Source organism: Typopeltis vanoorti, chromosome 21 (genome assembly GCF_054136105.1).
Source record: "Typopeltis vanoorti isolate ZY-2024b chromosome 21, IOZ_Tvanoo_1.0, whole genome shotgun sequence".
Lineage (NCBI taxonomy): Eukaryota > Metazoa > Arthropoda > Arachnida > Uropygi > Thelyphonidae > Typopeltis > Typopeltis vanoorti.
This window is the reverse complement of record NC_143569.1, coordinates 25,260,110-25,283,270: the sequence shown is the minus strand read 5'-3', so window position 1 is coordinate 25,283,270 and position 23,161 is coordinate 25,260,110. Positions and strand designations below refer to the sequence as shown.

Here is a 23,161-nt window from a genome sequence, read left to right as displayed (position 1 = left end):
ATCCAAGCGTGAGCAAACAAAGTTTGCTCCTGAAAATATCTTCAGGATTGGGGTAAGGTAGTATAACACCGGGCAACTCGTAGCAAAGGTGGACCAAGCTAACATCACTACTATCTCAGTATCTCCCATAATGCAAAACAAATCTCCTTGCGGATATGTTTAATGTTATGCATTAAGGGAAGGGCCACTACCCAGGCTAGTTTTGACCTTTATTGAAGTCTCTTCAGTGGGAGCCCGTCCCAGAAGTAGAGATACCAGGCAGAACTAATGGCGAGGTCATCTTTACCTATAGGAGTTGCCAAACGATGTGCCACCTTGTCCACCTTTGCTACGAGTTTCCTGGTGTTGTACTACCTTACCGCAGTCCTGAAGATATTTTCAGGTGCAAACTTTGTTTGTTCACACTTGGATAAAGGACTAAACTAAATTTATTATAGTCTAACCAAGTGAAAAATAAACTTTCAACATCTTTCTCTAAATCCAGAGTTATTTAATAAAAAGGTGGCACACCGTTTGGCAACTCCTATAGGTAAAGATGACTTCGTCATTGCTTCTGACTGGTATCTCCACTTCTGGGCCTGGCTCCCACTGAAGAGACCTCAATAAAGGTAAACTAGTCTGGGTAATGGCCCTTCCTTTAATGCATAACATTAGACATATCTGAAAGGAGATGTGTTTTGCATTATGGGAGATACTGAGATAGGACTGATGTTAGCTTGGTCCACCTTTGCTACGAGTTTCCCAGTGTTGTACTACCTTATCCCAGTCCTGAAGATACTTTCAGGCACAAACTTTGTTTGCTCACACTTGGATAAAGGATTAAACTAAATTTATTATAATGCAACCATATTTGTTAAGGTTGGGAGAATTCGTCAAAGCCATTGCTGACTCAAAAAATAATTTTCAGATCTGTAACGACTCCCAAATAAGACATTCGTTTTCCTCCGTTTAATATTCCCCTACACCCCATAGTCCATAGCATAGATAGTCCCACATATAAACTGGCCCAGCATTTAGCCAAGCTTCTTTCCTTCCTTACGGCAACTCCTCTACTTTTGTAAAAAATTCAGTCCATTTCAAAACACTGGTTAAAAATCTTATCCTAAAAAATTCAGACATAATGGTTAGTTTTGATGTCACCTCTTTATTTACCAATGTACCACTTATAGACACTCTTGATTTAATCAAGTCTAAATTCTCCCCTTATATTTTTGAATTATTTAAATTTACTGTGAATGCAGGTTACTCATGGGGAGGAAAATTCTGCGAACAGATTAATGGTACTACTATGGGTCCCCCCCCCTCCCCGTTAGCAAAGTTTTACATGGAGCTCTTTGAAAACAAAGTACTTACCACAGCTACATACAAGCCACAGGTGTGGTTACACTATGTAGATGATGTGTTTGCCATCTGGCCCCATGGACAAGACACTTTGATGCCTATGTCACCCACCTAAACAGCCAACATCCCAAAATCTACTTCACAGTAGAAAAAGAATCGAATAACTGTTTACTTGACACATTAGTCACCCGCCTTTCAGATGGATCCCTATCTTTTTACATTTTCAGAAAGCCTACACACACAGGAAGATACCTACATAAACAATCACATCATCATCATCCAGTCCAACAGTATGGCATTTTAAACACACTTACACACAGAGCCAGAGCCATTTGTTCTAACGATACAGCTCTGACCACAGAACTCAAATATCTGCACCATATGTTCTTAGCCAAAGGCTATAATCCCTACAAAATAGATAAAATACTACATAGGCCCATTACTCTGCCCTCCCCTAATACACAAGAACAACATGACCATTTCTATTCCCTATATCAGAGGTACATCAGAAAAGAAGCCAAAGTATTGATGAAACATGGCCTTCACACCACTTTCAAACCTCATGTCAAACTAGCAACTCTGATCTGCTCGCCTAAGGATAAACTTCACCCTTTAGCACACCCAGGAGTGTATGAAGTTCCCTGTGACTTCGCCTATTATGGGCAAACAGGAAGATCAGTTGACATCTGCCTGGAAGAACATGAAAAATACATTCGCTACTATTACTATGGCAAGTCAGGACTGGCAGACCACATTTTGGACACTCCTTCACACAGGATTAGATGGAGGAAAACGAATGTGCTATTTAGGAGTCGTAACAGATCTGAAAGATTATTTTTTGAGTCAGCAATGGCTTTCAAGAATTCTCCCAACCTTAACAAATATGGTTGCATTAATTTGCCAAAAATTTGGGAGATTGTTATCCTAAGAGAAACTCCCGCATAGCTGTTTTTTTTTTCCCTTTAGAGTGCACCAAAAATAGAACTTTAGATCTTTTGTCCATTGCAATTGTATTGTTTCACTCATTCACTGTCGTGTGTACAAGTGTGTTGTGCTCTGATGATGCTGAGTTGAAATTCAGCAAAATATAAGCAGTTAATAAAACATCTCTTTGATAAAATTGTGTGGTGTTGTTAATACCGTTAAAAATAAGTCATGAAGGAAAGGTTGTGTCAATCCGTGAAGGAAAATCTTGTCTTGACTTAATGGTAAGCGGATCATTATGAAAGGTAAGGGTGTTTTTGGCTATGCACACACATGAAATCACAGTGCTGCAGCGAGGACCTGGAAGCTCTCACAACCGAGCAAGCCAAGGTAGCTTTGACTAGACGGGCAAGCATCGGCCTTCGATACACAACACAAAGCTCAATTATTGCTGCGCAAGCTTAAGATGTCTTCTGTCTACAAAAATAAAAGTCTAAATGGAATGCTTATAAATGCATGCATTTATTAACAAATAAATATTACTTCTTTCTCAAGTAATGAGCTTGTGCAGCAAGCATGGAGAATTCGCCCCATGATGTATCTAGATGTGGGTGATATGTAGGCAGGGAGATTGAGTATGGATTTTGACTGGTAGATTTCACCTTTCCACAGTTTTTTTTTTTTGAAATGGCTGCATGGGTTTGCTTCTTTGCTATTGGATGAATATCTTCTTCTTTTTCTCTCTCTTCCATCATCTATGTGGATGATGATGAGGCCAAATTAACTCCTTCCACTTCTGTCAGGCTCTGGAGAGTTTGAACAAATCTGTCCAGTTTGGGTGTCGCTTGGTGTGATTTGATTTTCAGGTCTTCTTTTATTTTGTCTATCCATCTAATTCTGGACTACTGTTTGGATCTTTTATCTTCCATCATTGTATACAGAGCTTTAGTTGGTAACCTTTCTGTATCCATTCTGGTCACATGGCCAAACCATCTTCTCTCTTGGATTTTGTCTATTATCATTATTTCTTGTTTTAGTCATTTCCTTATGTCTTCATTTCTTAGTCTATCCAACAGCTTTTTTGAGATTACAGCATTCACTTCCATAGATAAGTATTGGGAGGACCATTGTCTCATGGATTCTTACTTTCGTTACTTGTTTAATGTCACTTGACTTCCATATTTTATTTAGTCATTCAAAAGTTTGGGACTCTTGACTGATTCATCTGTTTATATCTTTTGTAATTTCACAGTTGTACTCAGTTACTCTTTGGTTTATTTTATGCTAATGGCTACATGAAACTGGTAAGTGAAAAGTACAATCACAATTTCCAGCAACAAATGATGAAAATCTTAACATATAAAAGTTCATTACATAAATGACACAACCAGCTTTCTAAGTCTTTCCTTTTTTTTTTTTTTTTTTTAAATAAAGTAACTTGTCATAATCAAGCCAGGGACAATTATTGCCCTACTGTAACAAGTATGACAAGGCTGCATGTTCTCACAACACTTTACAACATAAATGTAGCTGTATCCTAGTTTAATTAGAGAAAGTTGTGTCTTGTGTGAGAAAACATGATCCATTAGAGGGGTCCCATTTCACATTACATCATCATCTTCTGACATGAGGAGGAGTTCTATTGATACCATGACGAGGGCTACGAGAGTGACTATGAGAATAACGTCTTCATGGTGAGACAGGACTGTGATCTTCTGTTTCCTCCATAACCACCGCCACACCAACTACAGGTCCAGGCTGGAAAGCCAATTCAAGGCCTCATCCGTCACTTTGTGGATGTCCTGTAGGCCACCACCGTGAAATTGGCGTCTTGGACAGTCGTACACAATATGAGTAATCGTCTGAGCCACGGGAGAACAATCACAATAAGGGTGATCTGACGGTCCCTATTATGTATACTAGTCAGGGCAGATGCCCTGACTAGTTCTGATTCTGTTTATTGATGACCAAATCTTCCTAGGAAGATCAAAACCAGGCTGCGGAGCACAGGGATCTTCTACCAGTAGGCCGTTTGTTGGTAGATTGTTGAACCAGTGTTCTCTCCATATGTCAGATATTGATGGCAGCACAGCTGAAGATAGTTTGTCCATGGACCAGAGAGGCTTTCTAGATTTGAGGCATAGACTAGGTGGGTTTATGAGAGTCTGATGTAGGGGCAGGAGTGGGTTGCTCACTGCTTTATTAAATTCCTTAATTGAGGCTGTCTTCTCCATATGTGTGGTGGAGCAATGTTAGATAGAACATGCAGCCAGGAGAGAGGGGTGCTTCTCACTGTCCCACTTATTGTGCACATGGTAGAGTTTAGCTGGGTGTCTATAATATTAGTGTATGTACTTCTTTCCCAGACAGGAGCACAATATTCTGCTGCAGAGAATGCGAGGGCTAGTGCAGACGACCTTAGGACTTCTGCACCACAACCCCAGGTTGTTCCAGCAAGTCATGAAATGATATTATTTCTGGTTTTAATTTTATTGCAATGATGTACCTTTTATAGGTTCGGCTTCTGTCCAGGTCACCCCAAGGTATTTTGGGTGAGGCTCATGTTCTACCATTTTTCCACAGAAAGAAAGGTTCAGTTGCCGATTTGCCTCTGCATTGTACAGGTGGAATACTGAGGAATACTGAGGACACTGTTTTTGTTGGATTTGGCTTCAAGTACCACTGCTTAAAGTACTCTTCCAGGGTGTTCAGGTCTGTATTCAAGGTTGATTCTAGGTTAGTAAAGGAGGTGAATTGATGTAAGATCGCTAGGTCATTGGCATACATATACTTACTTGAGCTGGTATGTTGGTAAGTCATACATGTAGATGTTAAAAAGTATAGGGAATAACACAGAGCCCTGAGGAAAGCCGTTGTGAAGGAATCTGGGCCTGCTCTTTTTTCCGCCAATATGGACCTGGATCTTTCAGTTGGACAGAATAGAATCAAAAAGTTTGAAAGTTTTTTTACACTTTATAATATTTCCTAGTTTTAGGAGGAGGCTCCTGATCCAGACAGTGTCATAAGCAGGTGTTAGGTCAATTAAAGTGGCTCCAGATTTAAGTTTCTTTTGGAAGCCTGCTTCAATTTGAGTTGTCAGGGCCAGGACCTGGTCACAGCAACTTCTTCCTGGCCTGAAGCCAGCTTGTTCAGTCGGCAGTGCTCTTTCGATGAGTGGTGAAATTCTTTTAAGGAGAATTCTTTCAAAGAGATTAAGCTTAAACGTGGTGCAAAGCAAAGAGATAGGTCGCAGGTTTTTCACATCATTTGGATCTTTCCCTGGTTTGGGCACAGCAATTATTTTGGCTTCCCACCACAGCTTTGGTAGTTTACCAGTCATGATGATTTCTGAGAAAAGGGCAACCAGCCATGTTGACCAAGATGTTTTAGGACCTCAGGGAGTATACCATCCACTCCTGCAGCTTTGCCATTCTTGGTAAGTTTTAAGGCTATTTGTACCTCTTCCCAAGATACTGGGTGTACGAGTTCAGGAAGCTCGGGTTCCATCTTCAGGATTTGTCTGGTGGAAGCTTGTACAGCAATTTTCCTGGTAGAGCTGGGATGAATCTTGGAGGTTTTCAATAAAGGGTTAGCCATTTGATCAGGAGTTATCTCTGTTGTTTTGTGTGTTGTTGGCTCTGCTCCACCTAATTTTCTCAGAAGTGACCAGCCTCTCTGACTAGATGTGACAAAATCGAGTTCATTGATGGTTGAGATCCATCTTTCCTTTCTGTTTTTATCCAGGGTTGATATGAGCTCCTTAGCAATAGTTGGATCTTCAGTTTCCTCATATTTGGCTAGGAATTCTTCACTTTCTCTACTCCAGCATAGGATATATTGTTTTTTCTAGCCTCTAGGAATAGAGGCTTTTGCTGCAGATTTGAGTAGTTTAACAAATCTAGGATAGCAATTAGGAGTGGGTGAAATTGCTCTAATGATTTGCTCGATTTGTTTCTGAAATGCAGTCCAGTTGGACCTGCAGAGATTCCATCTAATAATTGGTGTTCTGCTGATGACTAGGATTGATATTCCTATCTCTTTTAATGTAGGACGATGTTGACTATTAGGGAATCTGTTAAGGATGGTTCTGGTTGATGGTAGAGGGTGGTCTTCGGAGTCTTTAGTGACTATGCACAGATCTGGATCTGTGCATAATCACTAAAGTAAAAGTCACTAAAGGTGTAGGTTCTGTTCCATCTGGCTGAGTAAAGAGTGCCGTCCTGCTTGGCATCATAATTCAGATAGATACAAGTTATATGTATCCATCCAGTTAGCTAGGTTATTACCATCCCGGTTGTTAGAGGAATAACCCCACATGGTGTGATGGGAATTGAAGTCACCAACATAGATAACAGGGTGAGGAGGAGGTTGGTCCATCTGATCGGACCCGGATTGCGATGGAGGTTTGTAGACATTGTATATGGTGATATTTTGAACCTTAATACCTATGGAGTATTCTGTATCAGGAACACTTTGGGTTATATCCTTGAGACCAGGCCAGATATAGGTTGCTAGGCCATGCTTGAGGTGGCAGTTATAAGACACGAGAATGAGTCCTGGGATCTTTAGTCTATTGAGGGCTTTGTCATGCACACGGGTTTCCTGGACAGCCAAGATGTCAATTGCTTTATCTTTGGCTATTTTGCCGATGACTTCAGCTTTGGATTTAGATAGCTCTTCTATATTTAGGGAACATATCTTGAGATAGTGTTGATTAGGGGACTATAACATATTTTTCGAAGCTTGCCCTCGACCTAAACAAGCAGCACGATCCTTGTTATTCCAGGTGATAATCAAGCCAGCATGGAACTTTTTATGTTTTGTATCATCATAATTGTGAGTAATCCAGGAGGCTTGGAAACCTTTGGACACCTTGTTTGAGACATTAGCTTCGTGTTGCCTGTGATTCATCTCTGGAACTTCTTTTGTCTGAAGCACCAACAATGTACCACAAGGCAACACTATTAGCAGGGGGAAGGGGACACGGGAAGGCTGTCTCAATCCCCCCACTTACTCTTCGGTAAGTGAAGTTTTCTACCTGCCCTAGATTCTTATTATCAATTTCAATTTTCAGATTGGTATTTCTTTTCTTATTTGCATAATTTTTGTTTTGTCTATATTTAGGTTTAATCCAAATTTTATACATTCTTCCTTTATTTTATCAGAAGTTCATTGTAGATATTCTTCCATGCTATCAAGTAATGCAATGTTTTCTGCAAATTTTCAATTTGTTATATATTTTTCCCATATATTTTGATTCCAGAGTCTTCTTTGTTTAAGGCCTTACTGATTGCTCCTTCCATTGTAAGATTGAACAGGTCCAGTGACAGATTACATCACTGTCTTACTCCACTCTCTGTGTGGAACCAGTTTGTTAAGGTGTCCTCCACTCATACTGCACTTTCAAATTTCTCATATAGATTCTTTATTATTCTTATGGGTAGATATTGGCTGAGTATAATAAGATAATAATAATATATTATAATAAGATATTATAGATAACTATCCCAGACATTCTTTTGTTTCTGGTTCCATTTTTTTAAATATTTTTTAGGGACTAATAAACTTTATGAATTATATACAGTTGACCCTTGAACAACATGGGTTTGAACTGCTCAGGTCCACTTGCATGCAGAGTTTTTTCAATAAATATATTGCAAAAATTTTTGGAGATTTGTGACAATTTGAAAAAAAAACTCACAGACAAACCATGTATCCCAGAAATATTGAAAAAATTAAGAAAAAGTTAGATATTTTGAATGCATAAAATATATGCAAATACTCATGTATTGTATTATTTATTACCATAAAATATGCACAAATCTATTGTAAAAACTTAGCATTTATCAAAACTTACACACACACAACCACTTACAAACTGTGCATGGTGTCATTCCCAGATCCAGAGAAATGTAAACAAACATAAAAATGCAATATTAAATCACAAGTACATAAAATTGACTGTTATTAATTAATTCGTTAAATTTAATTAATTAGTATAAAATAAAAATTTTATGATGATTCATTCATTAGTGTCTTTCATTCATTCATCACTACAATACCATCAAGCAATAAAACATAAAAGGAAAAATGATGAAAGATTAAACTCATTGAGTGATGCTGGTCCCGAGGAGACAGAAGCAGATAAAATAGTTGGTTACTGATTGACTACTTTGCAAGAGTATATCATCCTAATGAGGTTACTGCTTTAACGTATGTATCAGACACTGCATATGGGAACAGAGGTGGATGAATTGGAGGTTCTTAGGATGTTGCAGAATCTCAATGTAAATACAGCTGTGTGATTACGTGTGTAGAGGCTTAAGTGCTGTGAGGACATCATGTTGGAGGCTTAGTGGATTTTTTACAACACTCAAAAAGAATTAAAATAGAATTTAATACTTCCTATATTTCGTCCTAGTCACTAGGACAACTACGGGGATTACAAAAACAATTAATGTAACATATGCACAAATAACAAACAATAATAAGCCCAACCATGTGGGTGACACTAAAGTCCTATCTAGGTAGAGCGCCCTCTAAGGGCAGTAGTAGGTGGCCTGGAATGTAAGGTGGGAACTCTGGTGATGAGTGTTTTCCAAATCTTCGGAAGCTTAATGCAACCATATTTATTGAGATTTGGTTGGTTTTTGAGAGCTGCTGCTGCTTCTAAGAAAAGTCTCTCTTTCTTGAATTTGCTGTGGTGGAGCATGGTGGTTTTCTTCCATGATACTCTGTGGGTGGTGTCCAAAACATGGTCAGCCAAGCCTGAATGGCCATAGTTGTGTTTGAAGATGTAAGACTTGTGTTCCTCTAGACGGATGGATGCAGATCTGCCTGTCTGTCCAAAGTACGCCAGCTTACAGGAACAGGGTACTTTGTAAACTCCAGGCAGAGAGAGAGGAGGGAGCTGATCTTTCGTAGAACGGATAAGGGTAGCCAGTTTGCGGTGGGGCTTATATGCTGTGTGTAGATTGTACTGTTTTAGTATCTTGGCTATTTTTTCAGATGTGCCATGGATGTAGGGTATGGTGATGGCATTTTTAAAATCTTGTTGACGAGAAGGAAGTGGAATGGGGGAGGAGTTGATTATTTTTTTGATACTGTGATCGCTGTAGCCATTGGAGAGGAAAGTGCCGTTTATGTGGTTAAGCTCATTAGTGAGGGCGGTTCCACTGGAACAAAGATTGTGGGCTCTCTTGGTAAGAGTTTTAATAATGCCATATTGTTGAGAGGGGTGGTGGTGGGAGAGTTTGTGAATGTATCTGCCTGTGTGTGTGTGGGTTTTCTGTATACGGTGAAGGTAAGTGTATCATTAGGCAGGCGTGTGACTAAGGTGTCTAGGAAGGGTAAACCATTGTTCTTTTCCTTTTCCATAGTAAACTGGATTCTTGGATGTAGGCTATTGAGATGACTGAGGAAGGAGTCTAACGTGTCTGGGCCATGAGGCCAAATAGAGAACACATCATCTACATATCTTAGCCAGATAGAAGGTTTGAGTGGGGCTGAGTCTATGGCTCGTTTTACGAAATCTTCCATATAGAAATTGGCAAGGGGGGTGAGAGGGGGGAAACCCATGGCAGTTCCCTCTATCTGCTTGTAGATTTTGTTGTTTCAAGAGAAATATCCAGAGTTAATGGCAAAGGAAAAGAGATCTAAGATGTCAGAGGGAAAAACGTTTTCTAAGAGAGATAAGGTGTCAATTAAGGGAATATTGGTAAACAAAGAGGAGATATCAAAGCTTACCAATATGTCTGTCTTCTTCAAGGTTAAATTTTCTGTGAGGGCTTTAAAGTGGGTCGAGTTTTTTATATAGGAAGGGGACCTTCCGGTGAGGGGGATCAGAGAGTTGGCCAGCTATTTAGATAGTCTATAGTAAGGTGCATTGGTAGCATCTACTATAGGCCTGAGTGGGGAATTGGGTTTGTGGATTTTTGGTAAACTGTATATTCGGGGGGGGCGGGAGCGGAAAGGTTCAAGTTTTTTCGTGACATCTGGGGGCCAGGAAGATACTTTTTTGAGTAAAATTTTAAGTTTCTTAACTTGTGTTTTTGTGGGGTCATGTTCTAGCTGGATGTAGGTAGCGCGATCGCGGAGGATAATGTTCATTTTACGCTTATATTCATTGGTATTAAGAACGACTGTAGCATTACCCTTATCCGCTCTGGTGATGACGATACTTTTTTCTTTACGTAGTTTCAGGAGAGCCGTGCGTTGGGCATATGATAAATTACTTTTTGGCGGAGAAGAATGCGCGAGGATGTTGGCTACGTCAAGTCTGATGTTGTTAGCTATCTCCGACGGTAAGCGACCGATTCCACGTTCGATGTTCAAATTACGTCAAGCACCGGCACTTCCTTCGGAGCGACGGCAAAATTATGGCCGAGGCAAAGAGCGCTGACGGCATCGTCGTTGAGCCTTTTGGAAGAGAGGTTTATTAATGTCTGGAGCGGTTGAATTTGTGGTTGTGGTTTGTTTTTCACAAGGTTGCTAAATTTCTTGATGTGTTTATTTTTTATTTTTTGGAATTCTTGGACAGCTTATCTCTCTTAGAAAACGTTTTTCCCTCTGACATCTTAGATCTCTTTTCCTTTGCCATTAACTCTGGATATTTCTCTTGGAACAACAAAATCTACAAGCAGATAGAGTGAACTGCCATGGGTCCCCCCCCTCTCACCCCTCCTTGCCAATTTCTATATGGAAGATTTCGAAAAACGAGCCATAGACTCAGGCAGATACATTTCGAAAAAGAACAATTGTTTACCCTTCCTAGACACCTTAGTCACACGCCTGCCTAATGATACACTTACCTTCACCGTATACAAAAAACCCACACACACAGGCAGATACATTCACAAACTCTCCCACCACCACCCCTCTCAACAATATGGCATTATTAAAACTCTTACCAAGAGAGCCCACAATCTTTGTTCCAGTGGAACCGCCCTCACTACCGAGCTTAACCACATACACAGAACTTTCCTCTCCAATGGCTACAGCTAACACAGCATCAAAAAAATAATCAATTCCTCCCCATTCCCCGTCCCTCTCGTCAACAAGATTTTAAAAATGCCATCACCATACCCTACATCCGTGGCACATCTGAAAAAATAGCCAAGATAGTAAAACAGTACAATCTACACACAGCATATAAGCCCCACCGCAAACTGGCTACTCTTATCCATTCTACGAAAGATCAGCTCCCTCCTCTCTCTCTGCCTGGAGTTTACAAAGTATCCTGTTCCTGTAAGCTGGCATACTTTGGACAGACAGGCAGATCAGCATCCATCCGTCTAGAGGAACACAAGTCTTACATCTTCAAACACAACTATGGCCATTCAGGCTTGGCTGACCATGTTTTGGACACCACCCACAGAGTATCATGGAAGAAACCACCATGCTCCACCACAGCAAATTCAAGAAAGAGAGACTTTTCTTAGAAGCAGCAGCAGCTCTCAAAAACCAACCAAATCTCAATAAATATGGTTGCATTAAGCTTCCGAAGATTTGGGAAACACTCATCAACAGAGTTCCCACCTTACATTCCAGGCCACGTGCTACTGCCCTTAGAGGGCGCTCTACCTAGATAGGACTTTAGTGTCACTCATGTGGTTGGGCTTAGTATTGTTTGTTATTTGTGCATATGTTACATTAATTGTTTTTGTAATCCCCGTAGATGTCCTAGTGACTAGGATGAAATATAGGAAGTATTAAATTCTATTTTAATTCTTTTTGAGTGTTGTAAAAAATCCATTAAGCCTCCAACAAGCTGTGTGATTAGATGGGATATCAGCTAGGGTTTTGTGAGAATGTGCAAGGGAACTGGCAGTGCCGTTGACTAGGCTCTTTAATTTAAGTCTCAGCTTTGGTACAGTCCTAAGGGTGCGGAAAGAAGCCAAAATAATTCCCTTGCCTAAGGGAGGTTCTAAGACTGCAGTAGAAAATTATAGATCAATCAGTATCTCAGTCATGATGGTAAAACTACTAGAAAAATTGGTAAAAAAGAGAATCCAAGAATGGATAGATAAATATATGATGCAGTATGAGGGTCAACATGGCTTTGCAAAGGGTCGTCATGCCTTAATAATTTACTAACCTTGTATAATAGAGTAACAGCTGAGTTGGCTAAAGGAAATGGCTACACGATAATTTTGCTGGATTTTGCAAAGACATTTGACAGAATATTGCATGAAGTTCTGTTATGCAAATTAGAACAAATGGGGATGGACATAACACTGGTTAAGCGGATAAGGGGGTCGCTGCTGGACAGATGTCAAAAATTGGTATCTGGAGGAGCAGAATCGAACAAACACAGCTTACTAATGGTGTGCTGCAAGGCTCAGTTCTAGGGTCATTGCTGTTTAATTTATACATAAATGATATAGGAAATAGTCCGCGTGGTTAGCCTAGTGGCTTTGCGCTTCGCAACCATATGCCTGGGGAAGGAGTGTCCTAGGTTCGATTCCCGTCGGAGACGTGAGGAGCTGAAGGATCTTCCTCAGCCATAGCCAAGTTAGCCGGTCTTGGGCGCGGACAGTAGGGTTTTTCCCGCCTGGTGTTTTTCATCCCGCGAGCAGGCAAACCGGACCCTTGAACACACAGGGATACAGTCAAGAATACCTTGAGGCATAGGAGTGACCATTCTATCCTCATATTTCGGTTACGAAATCCAAGCATGCATGGAAGGTTGTGGGCCTTAAAGGTCCGTTAAAGCCATTGGGATAGATAGATATAGTAAATAACCTGAAATGAATATTCAGTTTTGTGGGTGTAACTTTAATATGGAGAAATGTAAAGTTATACATTTTAGTTAAAATAGATTACAAGCATATCACATTGATGTCACAGTACTCCAGGAAATAAATTAGGCTACAGATTTAGGGATGGTGGTAGACAGAGAGTTAAAGTTTAGAGGATATATTGCTAAGGTTGCTAAGTTAGTCCATAAGATTACTTGGCTAGTGAAGAACAAATTAATATGTAGAGATAAGGAACTTATTCTTCTTTACAAGGCCCTTGATGCGCCCACATCTGGATTATTGTGCTCAAGTCTGGTCCCCTGGATTTCTTGGAGATGAGGAAGCAGTGGAGAGAATTCAGCAACGAGTGATCAAGATGGTGAGTGGCCTGTGAAATGTTCTCTATGAGGATAGATTGAGGATATGTGGATTAGAGAAGTTGGTTGATAGGAAAAAAAAAAGAAGGGATATGATAGAAATATTTAAGTTGCTTAAAGGGTTTTATAGGATTGATGCAGAGGAAATGTTTCAGCACTTGGCTAGAAGGATCAGAACAATGGGTCATCCCTGGAAGTTGAATAAAGGTGTGGTTAGTAGGAATGTGAGAACTAGATTTTTTGTTTGGAGAGTTGTGAATCAGTGGAATGGGTTACCAGAGTTAGTTGTGAGTGCTTTGTCTGTTAGTGGGCTCAAGGAGAGGTATGATAGATTTTGTGGATGCTTTGGAGCTCCTGTAATGAGTCATCGGACTTCATGGAGATGCTTGTATAATAATAATAATAATAATATTGCTGCTTCTTCGTTATCAATGCATGAATCATTATACCTTAAATAAATATGAATTTCTTTTTTGCATTACCATTTCATTGTTGATGTCTAGTGTTAGTAACATGCATGACATCTACAGTGTGTTTTATCATATAAGACAAAATTGATGTAGTTACTGACAGACAGATGATTTATCTTTTAAACAGGCGATGTAAACTTATGGTATCAATAAATATAGTACAGTACTATATATGTATTTTTTTCTTCCTTATGAGTTTCTTAATAAAATTTTCTTTTGTCTAGCTTACTTTATTGTAAGAATACAGTATATAATACATAACAAAAAAAAAATGTGTTAATCGACTGTTTATGTTATTTGTAAGGTTTCCAGTCAAGCAGGCTATCAGTAGTTAAGTTTTGGGGGACTCAAAAGTTATACACAGATTTTTGACTGCTGGGGGGGGGGGGAGAAGCACCCCTATCCCCCACGTTCAAGGGTCATCTGCATATATATATATATTTTCTTTAAAGGCTAGTAATGGTAAATTAAGTGTTAATAAAGAGGAACTCAAGGGATTGAGTGAAAGATAAAATAAATTCAAACTGATATATATCTTTATGAACATATACATTTTATTAGTGACATGCACAAATGTGGCTGTACGTATTTAATGTTTGTGTATCTTGAAAGTACTAATGCAGTAACTTTTAATAAATATAACTTATTATTTAAAATGACCAAAAACTTCACAGCAGAAAAAAATTTTTTCCTCTCATAATTGGTGGGTCATTCTGAATTAAATATATCACACCAAATAAAAAAAAAACATTCATGTATTCATGCATAATGTGTGCAATATGTATAAGGCACTAGAGAAGAATAGAGATCTGCAGGTTGTCAAACTATGTCATGCAGACTGCAGACAAGAGTATACAAAAGAACCTGCAAGTATATTATTATATCTCTACACAAATGCTAGGAGTATCAAAAACAAAGGGATAGAGTTTGTTGCCTTGGTCAGTATGTTGAAACCACATTGTAGGCATTAGTGAAACCTGGCTATCAGCATCAGACACACTAACTAGTATCAAGTGTAAAGGGTACAGTATTTTTAGGAAGGATAGACAGGATAGGAGAGGAGAGTGGGGGGGGGGGAGTGCTAATGATATTGGATGACTTGAATCCAGGTAGAGTTGTGAGACTTATGATTGTATTACTAGTAACAAAATTTCATGTGGCAGTGAGTTTGAAGCCATCTGATGTGAGGTGGAATCTAATAAAATCAATTACATAGTGGGATGTTGTTACAGACCTGGTGGATCGGTTGCTAGTATTGAAGAAATGCATTACCAAATAGAAAAGATGAGTGCAAAAAGAGTAATCATAATGGGAGAGTTTAATTACCCAAATATTGATTGGATGGCAGTAAAATCTCATGAGAAGAATGAAAATGAATTTATTTAGCTGTTGTGAGGCAACTTCCTCAAGCAGCATGTGACAAGCAGAAGGAACTTAAGGTCAAAGAATGTTAGATTTGATTATTGTGTTAGATTATAGTGCCTCTGAAACTATAATCAAATCCAATGACATAAAAGATGTGACTATTCTGCCTCCAGTTGGTGAGAGTGATCATGCGGTACTCACTTGGGAATTTTATCAATGTTCCATGGAACAGGATTGGTTGCTGGATAGGAAGAATATCAACATTGCCCGGAAAGCACTTAGAAAATGTATAAATGATGCAATATCAGAATGTGTCCCGAGAGTTTGAAGAATAAATATGGTAGGAGTCAAATGGATGTATAGTCTTATTAAGCAAGAGATTCGTGAGAAAAGGATGATGTGGAAGGAATACCATCTGCATAAGGACAATGCCATTATGAAAATTATAAGCAGCAGGCTAGAATAGTCACAACTGTTGTATGGAAAGCAAAGTCTGAGTATGAAAAGAAACTGGCTCGCAAGCTAAAGACAACATACAAGAATTCTATCGATATGCTGCAAGTAAAAGAAATAATGAATGTGAAAGAATAACTCTTCTAAATTCAGATGGTGTGAGGGTAAAAGATGCAGAAGAGGTTGTTCAGCTAATTAGTGCCCATTTTGTTAAAATCTATCAATTTAGTATATGCAACATTGAGCTCACTGTTACCTCTTCACTAGATGAAGAAACGCAGGTGTGTGAGGACAAGGTATTAGAGCTGTTGCACAAATTGAATAAGAATTCAGCAATAGGGACTGATGGGATATCAGCATGCGTACTAAAAGAGAGTTCAGCTGAACTGGCTATTCCTTGATAAGGCTATATAATGAGTCTCAGAACAGGAAAGATTCCATAGGAATGGAAAGAATGTAATTCCATTGCACAAGAGTAATGCAAAGAAAAATGTATACAATTATCGACCAGTTAGTATCTCAGGAGTAGTGGCGAAGATTTTGGAAAAATTGGTTAGGGCTCACATTCAGAAATGGATTGATAATGAAATTCCACTTTTCATTGAACAGCATGGATTTACTAAGTGATGGTCATGTTTTAGCAACTTGCTCACATTCTATAATAATGTTACCATTGAATTAGACAAGGGAAATGGATACACCATGATACTTTTTGATTTTTCTAAGGCTTTTGACAGAATACAGCATGGTAGACTGTTGCATAAATTAGAGAATATGGGTCTGGATTATAAAATATTAGTGTGGATAAAAGGATGGTTGACTAATATATCAAAAAGTGGTACACAGGGGATGTGAGTCTGCAAGATTTAACGAAACTTGTGGTGTACCACAAGGATCAGTGTTTGATCTACTGTTATTTAATCTGTACATTAATGATATTGGGAAGGTGTTGAAAGTTTATTTTACACTTAGTTAGACTATAATAAATTTTAGTTTAATCCTTTATACACGTGTGAGCAAACAAAGTTTGCACCTGAAAATATCTTCAGGACTGGGGTGGTCCACCTTTGCTACGAGTTTCCCGGTGTTGTACTACCTCATCCCAGTCCTGAAGATATTTTCAGGTGCAAACTTTGTTTGCTCACACTTGGATAAAGGATTAAACTAAATTTATGATAGGCAGCAACATACAGCTATTTGCTGTATGTCGCTGCCTTACTTATGCAAAGATAGGTAAAGTAATCAGGAATGCTGCTGATATGCAGTACTTGCAGAATGATATGAATAGACTGGAATTGTGGGCATGGGAAAATGAATGCCAATTCAATGTCAGTAAATGCAAAGTCATGCACTTTGGCATGATTAGATGTCTAAATTTTGTATTATATCGGTGAGAATATGCTAAAAGAAACTGATCAGGCTGGATATCTTCAAGTGGTTCAGAAGGAAGTTCAGGAGCCATGTAGCAAAGATTGCTAATATAACTCAAAAGATAATTGAAATGCCGAAATGAATGTTCACATATAAAGATAAGTATGTCATTTTGCTTCTTTACAAGGCCTTGATTAGACTTCACTTGGACTATTGTGCGCAGGTCTGGTCTCCTGGCTTCCATTGTGATTCTGATACAGTGGAGAGAGAGAACAAAAGACAGTGTTAAAAATGATATCAGGATTGTGGAATACTAATTATGAAGACAGATTGAAAATTTGTAGATTGCAGACACTAGCTAATAGGAGAAAGAGGTGGTGATATGATTGAAACTTACAAACTTCTGAAAGAGTCATACAGGATTTCAGTTGATGGAATTTTTCATTCTATGGAGGGTGGGGAAGGACAAGAGGGCATCCTTGGAAGCTGAGAATGAATGCCACTAAGGGCTAGAGCTAGATTTTTGTCTACTAGGGTGGTGTGTATGATTGAAATGGATTGCCCTTGTATGTTGTGTATGCAATCAATGTTAATGAATTCAAGAATAAGTATGATATCTGTTGTGCATGTAGTATGTGGCCTCCCTCGATGAGTCCCTGGAGGTCTCTCTAAATAATAATAATAATATAATAATGTCACTGGATCCTGTCTACTTCCGGAAGTTCTTCACATCTTGAATATCTTAGTATTACCATTTAACATCTCATTCAGGTATTCAGATATTATGCTGCTAATGTACTTTTAAGAATTTTTGACATTGGTTAGTTCATCCAGGCTAAAGGTTATTAGCATTAGTGAGACTTGGCTGACAGAAGATGATATAATTAGTGGGGATAGAATGTGATATCAGTATAGTATGTTCAGGCAGGATAGAGAGAAAAGAATGAGGGGAGGAGTGTTACTGTTGATAACTGATGAACTGCAGTCAAAGAGAGTAGAAGTTCATCTGCAGGCCAGTGAAAATAGCACATCTGGGTGCCAGGGTTTCTTGGCAATGAGGAGGAGGTGGAGAGGATCCAGAGGCAAGTGACCAAAATGGTAGCAGGTCTATTGAATGAAGATTTGTGAGTTACAGAAACTGGTTGATAGGCAGAAAAGAGGTGATGTGATTGCGATATACAAATTACCGAGGGACTTTTACAAGATTGATTCAGAGGAAATTTTTAGAATAGGTCTGGTGATGGGAGAACTAGGGGCCACCATGGAAACTGAGTAAGAATGTAGTTAACTGTTTTAGAACTAGGGTCACCATGGAAACTGAGTAAGAATGTAGTTAACTGTTTTAGAACTAGGTTTTTTGCTTGGAGAGTGGTGAATGAGTGGAATAGATTGCCAGAGTCTGTTGTGGGTGCCATGACCGTGAATGAGTTCAAAGCAAAGTATGATAGACACTGTACAAATGTTGTATAGTTCTTGTCATGATGTTTAGGGCCTCCCTCGATGAGTATAAGGACTCCTTGGAGTAGCCCATAATAATAATTTCCCATCTAATCCCACAGCCCTATTTATGTTCAGATTCTGCAATATCCTAAGAACCTGCTGTTCCCTCATCAGTAAATGTTACATATGTCACAGCAGTAACCTCACTTAGATGATATACCTTTACAAACTGATCACTCAGTATGCAACTGTTTTATCTGCTTTTGTTACTTCGCTACTATCAACACAGGAAATAACCACACTTGAATGATATATCTTTACAAACTGGGTCACTCAGTAACTCAACTGTGTTTATCTGCTTTTGTTACTTCACTACCATCAACACAAGAAATAAACACTCATTGATTATTTTAATGTTATTTATTCTCCTATCAAGTTTGAAAGTTTAAAACCTTAAAGTAAAAATGTTTAGATAGGATTTTTTTTTCTTTCTTGATATCAGTAAATGTCGTAATCAAATAGTTTATTTATTTATTGATATATGCCAAGAAATTATATTCATTTATCCTTTGTACAATTATAAGTAAAGTATTTTTGCAACTAGACTACTTGTGTATAGAAGCTGATGACTTCACATCAATTGCCTTAGTAATCCGTAATGCAAAGCACACATCATTTTGGGTATTGGATAATGCTATGCATTGGGGCCAGACCTAGAAGAGATTATCATCATCATTAGTGTTCTGTCTCTTGACAGGTCCAATGGTATAACTCAGCAGATTCTCTTCCTCCAATTTCCTTTGTCTCTTGCTTCCTCCTTCATTTCCTGATATCTTCTTGTTCCCATTATATCATCAAGCATCGTTAGTCATCTTCTTCCTCTTGGTCACTTTCCTTCAATTTTCCCTTCTATCATTCTTTTCAGTAGTCTGTCCTCTTAATACATGTCCTATCCAGTTATGCTTTCTTCTTCTTATGGTCTGTAGTAAATTCCTTTCTTCTTCAACTCTTTGTAATACTTCTTCATTGGTGATTTTTTCAGTCCACTTTATTTTCTCCATTCTTCTCCATAACCACATTTCAAATGCCTCCACCATTTTAGCTTCTTTCTTTCTAATTGTCCATCTTTCTTACCCATATGAGGTCATACTCCAAATATAGCACTTAATAAGCCTTTTCTTTAGATTTTTATTCATTTTATTAATAAACAAATTTTTCTTGCTATAAAAGGCATATTTTCCTTTGTTAATTCTTTCTTTTATTTACATGTCACATTTTCCATTTTCTTGTATTATACTACCAAGGTATTTGTATTGTCTCACTTGCTCTACTTTCTCCATTCATCATCACCTTGATACTTCCTGGTTTTCTAGAGACTCTCATCACTTTGTTTTCTTTGCATTAATTTTCATACCATATTTCTTGCATATATTTTCAAATTTTTGCATTAGGTGCTGTAGTTCATCTTCAGTATTAGCTAATATTGCTTGATCATCTGCAAATCTAATATTTTGTATTGTTCTTCCTCCAATAGTGATTCCTCTTTCCTCTTCATAAAATGCTTCTTTTATCATTTCTTCTGCAAATATATTGAAGAGCGTCGGTGACAGGCAACATCCCTGTCTTACACCTCTGCCAATCACACATTTTTTTAGTTTTTGCTACTTTTGTCTTTATTATGGCCATCTGGTTCATATATAATTCAGCTATTAAGCTTCAGTCTCTCCAATCTAAATCTATTTTGCGTAATATTTCCATCAGATTTTCCCATTTCACCATGGCAAATGCTTTTTCAAGGTCGATGAAACAAATATAAACTTCTTTATTTACTTCTATATTCCTTTTGCATATGGTCCTCATTACTACAATTGCATCTCTGGTTCCTCTCTCTTTTCTAAATCCAAATTGATCATCCCCCAGAAAATACTCCACTCTATTATACAATCTTTGATTTAATATTCTTAGCAGTACTTTGGAGGCATGTGAGAGTATGCTTATAGTTCTGTAGTCACTGCATTTAGCAGGATTGCTTTTCTTTTCAATTGGTATAAGAATACTCTCTGTGAAATCTTTAGGCCATACTCCTGTTTTGTAAATGAGGTTGCAGAGTTTCATGTTTCTGTTATAGCTTTGTTCTCCAATTGTTTTAGGATTTCACTAGGTATTCCCATCCACTCCTTCCATCTTTCCACTTTTTAATTCCTTAATTGCTGTTTCTACTTCTCTCTTTAGTATTTCAGGACTTCTTTCTTCTGTTGAGATTTCATTTTGCTCTTCCAATTCAATTTTTGTTGGTCTTTCATTTTTTGCGTAAAGTTCTTCGTTGTATTCCTTCCATCTTTCACCTTGTATTTCACTATCATAAATCAGTTTTCCTTGCTTATCTTCTAATGGCAGATTTCTTATGCTTTTTTTAATATTTGTAATTTCTTTACATTCTGTTTTTAACCATTCCTCTCTTGCTTTATCGGTTTCTCTTCTCAGTTCATTATTTAATACTTTGTATTTTCTTCTTCCCTCTTCTGTGTTTACATTTTTCCATCTTCTTCTTTCTTCCATTTTTCTTATAATTTCATTTGTAATCCATGGCTTTTTAGTTCTTTTCCCTTCCACAAAACCTATCGCAGCTGTTTCATATATCAAGTTTTTCAGTTGATTCCATTTTGCATTAACATCCATAGTTTCTTCGGATATATTCTCTTTGTTCCTTATTTTATTTTCCAGTTCTTCTCTAATTTCCTACCTGCATCTCCTTTGAGTTTTTCTAGGTTCCACCTTTTCTTGCTTTTACCTTTGTTTATTTTCTTATATCGTATTCTTAATTCCATAACAAGCAAATTATGGTCTGAGTCAATATCAACTCCTGGATATGTTGATATCCTTTTTACACTGTTTCTGTACCTGTTTTGTATTAACATATAATCAGGCTGGTATCTTGCAATATCATCTGGCATTTTCCATGTATATCTTCTTCTCTTTGGAAGTTTAAACCAATATTACCAATGATTAGTTTGTGTCTTTTACAAAACTCTGTGTCTTTCACCTCTCTCATTCCTTTTTTCCAAGGCCATATCTACCTGTTATTCGCTTCTCTATCTTTTCACCTACCACTGCATTCCAGTCTCCCATCCAGATGGTACACCATTTAGTTCTGTCTTCTTCCATTATCTCTTCTATTTGATTATATATCTCTTCTACTTCATTTTCATCATGGTCACTTGTGGGCATATATATCTGTATAATCATTATGTCCACAGGTGCTTTGCTTTCAGTTTAATCATAATCACCCTGTCACTTTTATATTTTGCAGATGAAGGTAATGTTATCTGTGAGAATCAGCATGGATTTGTGAAAGGATGCTCTTGTTTTAGCAATATGCTAGCCTTTTATAATAAAGTTACAAGAACATTAGATGAGGGAAAGGCATATACTGCAATTTTCTTAGACTTGGCGAAGGCATTTGACAGGGTGCCACATGATAAGCTGATATTTAAGTTGCAGCACATGGGTCTGGATGTCAGCTTGGTCAACTGGATTCAGGATTGGCTGTCTGATAGGTATCAGAGAGTTGTGTATGGTGGAGCAGTTTCCAGGAGGCAGAGGGTTACAAGTGAGGTCCCACAGGGCTCAGTACTAGGACCTATACTGTTTAACCTTTATATCAATGACATAGCCAGTGGATTACAGGGGGATATTCAGTTGTTTGCGGATGATGCGAAGCTGGGAAGGATTATTAGTAATAGTGCAGATGTGGTAGCCCTGCAGGAGGATTTAAATAAGCTAGATAGATGGGCAAGTGAATGAGGGTGTCAGTTTAATGCAGCAAAATGTAAGGTCTTGAGGTTTGGGAAACATCGATGGGATGCTGCATACTCTATGGGAGGAGTTATACTGGAGGAAGTAGGGGAGACAAGAGATCTGGGGTTGATGATTGATAGAAACCTGAAGTTTAGGGGACATATTGCAAAGGTGGTGAAGGTAACACAGCGGATTGCTGCTATTATGAGAAGGACACTGACCTGCAGAGATAAGAGGGTTATCATTCCGTTGTATAAGTCTCTGATCAGACCACACTTGGACTATTGTTCTCAGATTTGGTCCCCAGGATTTGAAGGGGATAAATTAACTGTGGAAAGGATACAAAGACAGATGACAAAGATGGTTTCAGGACTGTACAAGGATAGTTATGAGGATCGGCTGAGAGAATGTGGACCGCAGAGTTTGGTGGATAGAAGAAGAAGAGGTGATATGATTCAGACTTTTAAACTGTTGAGAGGTGGTTACAGGGTTGACACTGGGGAGTTCTTTCGCTTGGTTGAACAGCAGGAAGGAGTGATGACAAGAGGCCATCCCTGGAAGTTACGAAAGGAAACTGTGAGCAAGAGGGTAAGGAGTGGTTTCTTTGTGTGGAGGGTGGTTGAGCCGTGGAATGCATTGCCTGATGGAGTGGTGGGAGCGAGAACGGTCAGTGAGTTTAAAGAGTGGTATGATAGACTTTGTGTTTCTCAGGGGGGGGGACCTCCCCTTGATGAGTCTTGACAGACTTATGTCTTATGAAGGACTTCCTTCGATGAGTCTTTTGACTCCTTGGAGGCCTGAATAATAATAATAATAATATTATTATTATCATTATTTTTTTTTCTACTGAATTTTTAACCTTTTCATTCAAAACAAATGCTAC

General features: G+C 38.4%; 1 protein-coding gene across 1 annotated transcript in view; it reads left to right on the top strand.

The window, feature by feature from the left end:
- T3dh (Type III alcohol dehydrogenase) overlaps window positions 1-23,161 on the top strand; it is a 238,174-nt gene that overhangs the window by 4,966 nt on the left and 210,047 nt on the right. The gene's annotated exons all lie outside the window — the stretch shown is intronic.